The sequence below is a fragment of the Oryzias latipes genome, chromosome 7 (assembly GCF_053564925.1).
Source record: "Oryzias latipes strain Hd-rR chromosome 7, Olatipes_Hd-rR_3.1".
Taxonomy (NCBI): domain Eukaryota; kingdom Metazoa; phylum Chordata; class Actinopteri; order Beloniformes; family Adrianichthyidae; genus Oryzias; species Oryzias latipes.
In genome coordinates this window covers 29,745,044-29,753,444 of record NC_136243.1, presented here as the reverse complement: position 1 = coordinate 29,753,444, position 8,401 = coordinate 29,745,044, and the positions used below count along the sequence as shown (strand labels likewise).

At 35.9% G+C, this 8,401-nt stretch overlaps 1 long non-coding RNA gene and 2 other non-coding genes across 3 annotated transcripts; 2 read left to right on the top strand and 1 right to left on the bottom strand.

Annotated features, from left to right (window-relative positions):
* Positions 1–5,904: 5,904 nt before the first annotated feature.
* Positions 5,905–5,972, top strand: mir462 (microRNA mir-462). The gene has a single exon (NR_107103.1). It is a non-coding gene; the product is annotated as a microRNA mir-462 (primary transcript).
* A 395-nt stretch (positions 5,973–6,367) lies between these two features.
* mir731 (microRNA mir-731) lies at positions 6,368–6,465 on the top strand. Its single transcript, NR_107104.1, has one exon. It is a non-coding gene; the product is annotated as a microRNA mir-731 (primary transcript).
* A 725-nt stretch (positions 6,466–7,190) lies between these two features.
* LOC144993829 (uncharacterized) lies at positions 7,191–8,297 on the bottom strand. The gene is made up of 2 exons (XR_013657093.1): positions 8,176–8,297; positions 7,191–7,754 (listed from the first exon to the last, which is right to left on the bottom strand). It is a non-coding gene; the product is annotated as an uncharacterized LOC144993829 (long non-coding RNA).
* Positions 8,298–8,401: the final 104 nt, after the last annotated feature.

Here is an 8,401-nt window from a genome sequence, read left to right as displayed (position 1 = left end):
GAGCTTTTAACTGTTGGCAGCTATTCTAGAGTTTTAAAACCCACTCTGATGATATTTGTGTTTTTGGTGTTATAACTTGTTCTCATGGCATTTTCTGATAATAGAGGACATATATTAAGAAAATGACGCTTAGGATTGCGTTTCTGAGTATTTGTTCAAATTGTTGTGAATCAGGTGAAGACAAAAAAAATATTTAAAAAAGAGCCTATTTGTGATGTAGAAAATACGCTGCGTGGGCTGGAAGCTCCTTGCTTCACTCCATTCTGATGCATTAACTTGTTGATGACTAGATCCATGAACGTCTTAGTTTTCCTTGTCCTATTAAGTAGAAAAAATTATTTAGCATAGACTGTTATTATAATATAAGTATTTCATAAAACAGGGGATAGGTAAAGCCTCATGAGGAACAAATGGAAAAAAATCTGATTGGATCCAAGAATATAGTGTACCAGACCACTGGGAACACTTGTACAATAGATCAAAAGAGTTGATGTTTAATACTGAGGGTTTACATATTCACGCCTTGTCCACTTATGTGTCAAAGTGTCCTTGGGCAAGGCACTGAACCCAACATTGAATGAGTGAATGGGACTGACTGTCAAGTGTTTTTGGCCTTAAAGCAAGTTAGAAAAACACTAAATAGGTTCATACCATTTGGTCTTTGGTAGGAGCTAATCATAAAATGGAACCCATGACCTCCCAGTCTCTGGATGAACATCATGCTACTGCAAGTGACTAAATGGTAAATAGCATATACTTGTATAGCGCTTTTCAAACATCCTTGAAGGCCCAATACACTTTCACACACTGATGCTGGCTCCACTGTCAAACACTGGCGCCAACCTATAACTACCAGATGAAAGATGGGGTGTAGTTTCTTACCCAAGGTGGCAAGACGGGAATCAGAGGTCAACTGCCCTCTGCGCCATTGCCGACCTGTGTTTGAATATTACAATTGTGACTTTTTTTTAAAAATTCTGGGTAACTTGTGAGGGAACTAACAGTCTCTTTTTGATGGTACGTTTTAATTTAAATCCTTAAATGTGTTTTTTTTCCCATTCCAAGGCAGCGTTTACTTTTTGCAAAGTCTTGCCTCTCACACCTTAAGGCCAACAGGGAGGATCAGGTGCAGCTCAGAAACCACCGGACTTTCCAAGATGAAACCCAGATGGGCAAGATGGGAGTTGTCCCGTCGCGCTCTGTTGGTCACAGCTGTCTTAATGCCATCCATCATGTGGCGCACAGACACCTCTAATTAACCGCAGGAAAGAGTCCGTTTGCAGCCTCAATTAGCACAGGAAAGATAAGGACTTGTCCGCTGAAACTAAACACCACTACATGAAATACAGTTAAACGGCCATTTTAGTGTTCAACCTAAAAAAAAAAACCTTTACAGTGATTTCCAAAACGAGATTGTTTCAACCAAAAGGTAAATAAATGAAAAAACAGATAATAAAGTTTCAAAAACTTTACATTGCTTGTAAAAATGAATGCTGCTTAAAATTCTTCACTTCGTATTTCAAAATGCAGAAATTGGCCATTTAAATTTCATACACAAAAATTTTCAGTAAAATAAGTACAGCTTACTTGCTAATTTATTGGAAAAAAAAGCACGAAAGTAAATAAATTGTGTATTTATCATTATTGTTTTGGTAATAATAATAATTATTATTATTATGTAATACCTTTTTTATTATTTCCAAATGCAGACATAACATTTATAAATAACTAAAAAATCTAAGCACAACCATGATGAAAGCTTTTTATTTCAAAAACATAAATTAGGTGGAGAAATACACGGAGGAAGCTAGAAACCTTTTTTGAAGTAATCATATAAAAAAAACGCCCCTCTCACCCTTCCGCAGGTGGTATATATATATATATATATATATATATATATATATATATATATATATATATATATATATATATATATATATATATATATATATATATATATATGAATAGATGCAGTGGGGCAAAAAAGTATTTAGTCAGCCACTGATTGTTCAAGTTCTCCCACTTAAAAAGATGGGAGAGGCCTGTAATTTTCATCATGAGTAAACTTCAACTATGAGAGACAAAATTAGAAAAAAGTATCCAGAAAATAACATTGTTTGAGTTTTAAAGAATTTATTTTTAAATGATGGTGTTAAATAAGTATTTGGTTACCTACAAACAAGCAAGATTTCAGGCTCTCACAGACTCATAGACCTGTAACTTCCATAAGAGGATCCTCTGTCCTCCACCCTCCACCTTTTTGAACTGGTTATCTATAGACACCTGTAGTCACAGTCCAAAATCCACTGTGGTCAAGACCAAAGAGCTGTCTAAGGACACCAGAAACAAAATTGTTGACCTGCACCAGGCTGGGAAGACTGAATCCGCAATAGGGAAGCAGCTTGGTGTGAAAAACCAACAGAGGGAGCAATTATTAGGAAATGGAAGACAAACAGGACTACTGATAATCTCCCCCCATCTGGGACTCCATGCAAGATCTCACCCCGTGGGATCAAAATGATCCCAAACAAAAGCAAACAAGACAGTGATTTTCTGGATATTGTTTTTTTTCTCACTTTGTGTCTCATACTTCAGGAGAGACAATACTCATGATAAAAATTACACACCTCCCTCATATTATTAAGTGGGAGAACTTGCGCATTTGGTGACTGACTGCCGGTAAATACTTTTTTGCCCGGATCTATTTTCCTGGTTGCTCCTTTTTTTGTAAGATGTGATAATGTATTCTGATGATAATGACTTATTACTGACCTGTTACATGAAGTGTGATCCATAATTATATTTAATGAATTGATGTAAGGGTGTTTTTTGGGAACGATCAATAAGCAATTAATTTTGTTAATTTATAAATAATCTGATCTTGATCTGATAAGACCCAGATTATGGCAACTAAAATTATAAAAAGAAATCACTCAGTAGGGGTGGGATTATATAAACGAGCATTTTAATCTCTTTCAAGCAACAAAACAAACTACTTGACTGTGATTGATATTAACTACACTTAACGAATGAAATGCGATTCATTCATTGTTTGTGGACTGAATGCAATATTGCAAAGGTTTATGATTAATTACAGTCAAGAAGATCATCATCTTCTAACATCTTTGTTCATTTTTATTTATTTTTAAACAACATAGTACTTTATATTTGAAATGGTTGGGGTTTTTGTCCATTTTTATTTCAGTATTCTATTATGTTTAATGCTTGAAATAAATCTAATATATCAGGTCAAAATGGCACAAAGAATAGTTTCGGCAGAATGATATTGCTTAATATAAGACGCTTAAACTTCATATTTTATTTGATGTAAAAAACTTTGACAATGTACTGATATGTTGATGTCAGTAAATTGTTGACTGAACGCTGCTGATCAGTACCGACAACCAAAGCAGAAATTTGTACCTTTATTTTGTTTCACTGAAGTTTTAATATCAAGTCTTTCCTGTATTTAGGGTCACTAATGAACTTTTGATTAATAAAAACTGATGAACTGATGCTTTCCAAGTGAACATTGAGTTTGTTGTCATTTTCTGATACTTTAAAACAGAGAGAGCCCGTTAAAGAATGTATTAGGGTTGCAAAGTCAAAGTTGACTTTATGGCAAAAATATTTATACTGACAATTCTTTTTGTTTTTGCATCTCCAGAAAAAAAGAAAAAAAGCAACTCAGCAAATGCAGCTTATTGTAGTGGAGTGTTGAGCATTTTTTTTAATATACATCTATTTAGGTAAATGTAAATGTAAAAAGGGATCCCTGCCGGCCTCTGCTTATGATTCACCATTATTTTTACCCTAAAAACCTCAAATAAATGTTTGTAATGACCCTAACTGAACTAATTATTTTGATTCTGAATTAAAAGTGGATTTAGAAAGAAAAAAGAGAATGCTTAGGCTCTGTCTCTGGGATAAAGGGAGGTAGTGGTGTAAGGAAGGAAAGGAGGAGCGTTGTGAGGACAGGAGAAGTGAAAGTGAAATAAATCTCTGGAGTATTTAAAAGAGGAAGTTTGGCGGACAGGACTGCCGAGGACAACGGGCAGCTGTGAAAAGCTGGTAAGCTGAAAAACATTTCCAATTTTGTATTTTTTAGAGAGTGTAAACTTCCAAAGGTTTAGGAATTGTGTTAAGATGTCCCTCACCTGTACTGCTATAAAGTCCTTTTGACAGCTGCTTTATTTGCTTTCGCTTTGTCTCCATTCAGCTGATTCTGCACCAGTTATCAGCACTCTTTGGTGTCTTCACTCAGACCAACTTTTTAAACTTCCTCCTTTCGATTCTTCACGTTGTTCCCTTGAACAGTTTTTGTCTGAAAAAAAGGATTTGAAGTCTCTCCTTTCAGGGTCTTCGCTGCTGCCTTTCTTCTTCTTTTTATCTGTCTATCAGCTCTTCCTTGTGGAGAGCTTGCTTTCTTTTTCTCAAGTAAGATAACAACAACTGGTTTTTCAAGATTGAGCACAAGTAGACTTTGCTGTGCTACTGTTGATAAACTGCATCATAAACCGGCATTGTTTTTTCAAGAAGTAATGGGCAAAATATGACAAACTTTTTTTTTCAAACCAGCAACCAAGAAATTGGTCTGAGACGGGTTCTGCACGTCCAGGTTTGTTCTGCAGACGGTGTTGAGCCTTAAACAGATGCGTGTCACCGCATTTCGTCATACTGACTGTAAAGAATTTTTGTTCATTTAATTTCACTCCAGCATCTACAACCTTTTTGTTTCTCTGCTCAAATATCATTTTAAATTGCCAGGTCTTCATTTTAAACGAGAAAGTGTTCTCAATTGATCCTCCTGGTGAAATAAAAGTTAAATGAAAGAAATAATAAATTCAGAAGGTTTCCTGTGACAGTCCGTAAAAGTTTGCTGTACTTTTCATTTCAAATAAAAGTTTAAATCATGTTCAAAGGTTAAAGTGATGGTAACACACCTTTTCTTTTTTTTTACCATTTGATAAAAACTATGGTAAATCTGCTTTCGTTTATTGGAGATTTTCTTCTTTTAGCAACTTGAAATGAATTTTTTTTCTTTTTTTGTTGTCTTCTAAAAGAAAAAAGTTGTATCTCACCAAGTTACAGCTGAGACATGTAACCACCAGCCTACTTATCTGCCAACATCTACATGAAACCTCACAGATTGTAACCCTTGTACTGTCACTTTAACGTTGGGAGTTGGGTCATCTAGACCCACTAGACAGTGCTCTGAACCTTTTATCTTCAACGATTTGTGATCTTCACTGGTGTCCATGGATTACATGAAATCTTCTCCACCTTTATCCACCTTTGTCAAGGTAGGGAGAACACGTCAATGTAAGTGCTATCATCTAAGATAGCACAAGGGTTCCACATACCAAGCCTGGCTTGGAACTCACACTCGCTGAAGTAAACAGGGAAATAAAATTGTATTTGCATTGAAAAGTATTCAAATAAGCAACAATGGTGAAAAGCAGTTTTGATCCCAGCCACAACATCATTTTAATGCATCACCAAACTGACAGTTCTCTGTGGAAACACCAGTTACTTCTCTCTGTTAGAACAGTTTTTTTTTCATTTTTTTTCCCATTAAATCCAAAATTATTCAACCTGGAAAGAAACAAGCGAAGAGTTTTCCTTAATACAAATGTTTTTTATCGTTCTGCTAAATAAATTCTTAGTTTTTGAACAGATTCTTCACAAAAAAAAACCAGGTTAGTTGACTGAAGCTTTTTAATGTTAGGACAGAAAAAAAAGGAAATTCCCTTTATTTTGCTTCTAATTTCTACTCAATGTGTTCATTTTTAAATTACCAATATGGGTTGGAAGGTAAAATAAATAAATAAAATAATTTGTGACGTTGTCTCTTCTGCAGGTCGGACCAAATCCCTCGCCAAACCTGTTTTTTTTTGTGGGTGGGATTGTAACGGAACCCATAATGCAGCTGTAATAATATGTCCCAGCTGGTTATGGGGTCCGTTTCCATCCCACAATGCACAGCACATCATACCCTCGCAAGGTCCCTGATAAGGACTTGAACCTTCATCCACGACAATCAACAAAGGCAGCCCGTCCTCCTTCATTCCACAGAGCAAGAACTGCAAGTTTTCCTCCAAGACAACATTCAGCCAAGGAGTTGCTTCTGTTGAAGAGGTTGAATTCATCACAGCAAAACACTTGTAACAGTATAAAGGAATGTAAAACCATTTACAGTACAATTACACATCCTCTCTGACGGAGCTGTGCAGTGAAACCATGTTTAGCTTCAGCACTGATTCATGAAAGCTGCATCTGCTCACCGCTGGTCCCTCCACTGCAGCTTGGCCTTCATTCATTTGAGAAGGAAGAGGAAAACCAACAGCCCTGAGGTGAAATCAATCAATTCTTGGTGTTTTTCCTCAATGACACGTTTTCTCCCGGATTGCTGGCAAATGAAAGCGCAACCGGGAATTCCGTGTCAGCCAAGAATAACGCCAGCAACAACGCTCGGAGAGCCCAGAGCCTTTCAGAGGCGCACAAATAATTGGACGTTTTGGTTCAATTCCTTACCTTACCTGTAACCGGACATTTACCGTGGACTTTACAGACTTCCACAAAATACTCTTCTTTGACTACAGGTTTGCATTTAACATGACAGTTTGGGAACTTGAATGTTTTTTAAGACCGAGATCACACTTAAACTTAAACCAAATTTAAATTAAAGTCATCAAAAAAATAGCAAATGACAGTGACAAAGATCTGTTTGTAACAAAATCTGTCTTCATTCACATTGCAAATGTTTAAACAGAACCCCAAAGCACTGAAAAGCAATTTTCAAATGTAGTTGTTTGTGTTTAAGAGAAGCTACTTCTCGATAAAGTTGAATTCAATAAAGTTTAAGAGAAGAAATATTGGTTCCCATCTGATGCTTCATATGTTCTTGTAGCTTTCGGTGTTCGCCTGGTTTTACAAACACGTTTTTATGCTGATAAAAAAATGTAAAATAAAAAACAAAAAGGAAGTTATTGTGGTTGTTTGGTGAATTCATCTTCAAGCACTTTCATACTTTAATGCTAAAAACATTACATGTCATTTGCTTTTATCTATAAAAAACACAGACTGGAAGGATGTGGGTGGGCACTGTGGCGATGTTCCGTTGGCCGGGCTGGCTCCTGGTATGAAAGGATTCCCAGATACTGTTTCCTCACAGCAGAGCCAAGCCATACTTGTTTGTTTGTTTGTTTATTTATTTATTTATTTATTTTACAGTTACATAGTCATAATTCATTGTACGTGGGAGCCATTGGTCATGTGGTTTAATGGAGGGGAGTGGGAAGGGTGAAGGGTGGGTTGGGGTTTTTATTGTAATGTTGTGTGTTTACTGTTTTTAGTGTTAAAGCGCTTCGAGCTGCACAAAGTGCATGAGAAGCGCTATTTTATAAATAAAGTTTGATTTGATTTGATTTGATGTAAACCTGTAGTTCTGCACCAAAAAGATCAATTTCCTCCTGACTACCACCAATAACATTTTTTATCCATAGAGGACATTTTTAAAGCTCCCAACAGCTCATTAGTAATCCTTTTGGTATGTACAGAGAAAATTTGTGGCCTTTCAATGATATCAAATGTTGAAGGGTTTGGCTCTAAGAATTGTAGATTTTGGTGAATTTCAACAAATTTGGACTGGACACTTTTTTTTCTTTGGTAGTTGGAAGGATCTGGAAGGAAGCTTGACAAACTTGGAATATGTCCATAAAAATATGTTAAAAATTGTTGACATCACCAAAAACCTTTAATTAGGGCTGCACGATATGAGGAAAACTCGCGATATGCGATATTAAAGATTAATATTGCGATAACGGTATAATTTGCGGTATATAAACAAATAACAAAATAAACAAAAACATCATTCCCATTTAATTGCAACAGTTTAAAAATTATACTCCAAATGACCCTTGTTGACATAGGAGACAAACATCTAACATAATAGGCCTCCATCCGATTGGTCAACAAGGTGAAGGCGTCCATCTGATTGGTCAAATGCATAAAGGGATTTATTTGATTCGTTAAATGCTTCAAGCTGCCACAAGGTTGTATTAACACATTTAAGGTTTACGATTTATTGCGATTTTCACTGTCTTTTGCGATATGCATATTGCAGAGCTGGATATTGCGATAATGATAAATTTGCGGTATATTGTGCAGGCCTACCTTTAATGTACAAACTTTGCTTTAGAACTGTTTTTGACTGTTTTCTGGTAAATGTTCTCTTTGTTGGGGGTTACATGTTGTTCCTAATAGATCCCTGGCAATGGGAAGCTTATGGTTTACAGTTGTTTTCAATAAATGGTCTGTATGCTGACCGATTTCTTTATATGAAAGTTTTAAAGTGATCCTTGTTCCTATGAGATCCTTTGCTGCATAAACTGCTGAAAAA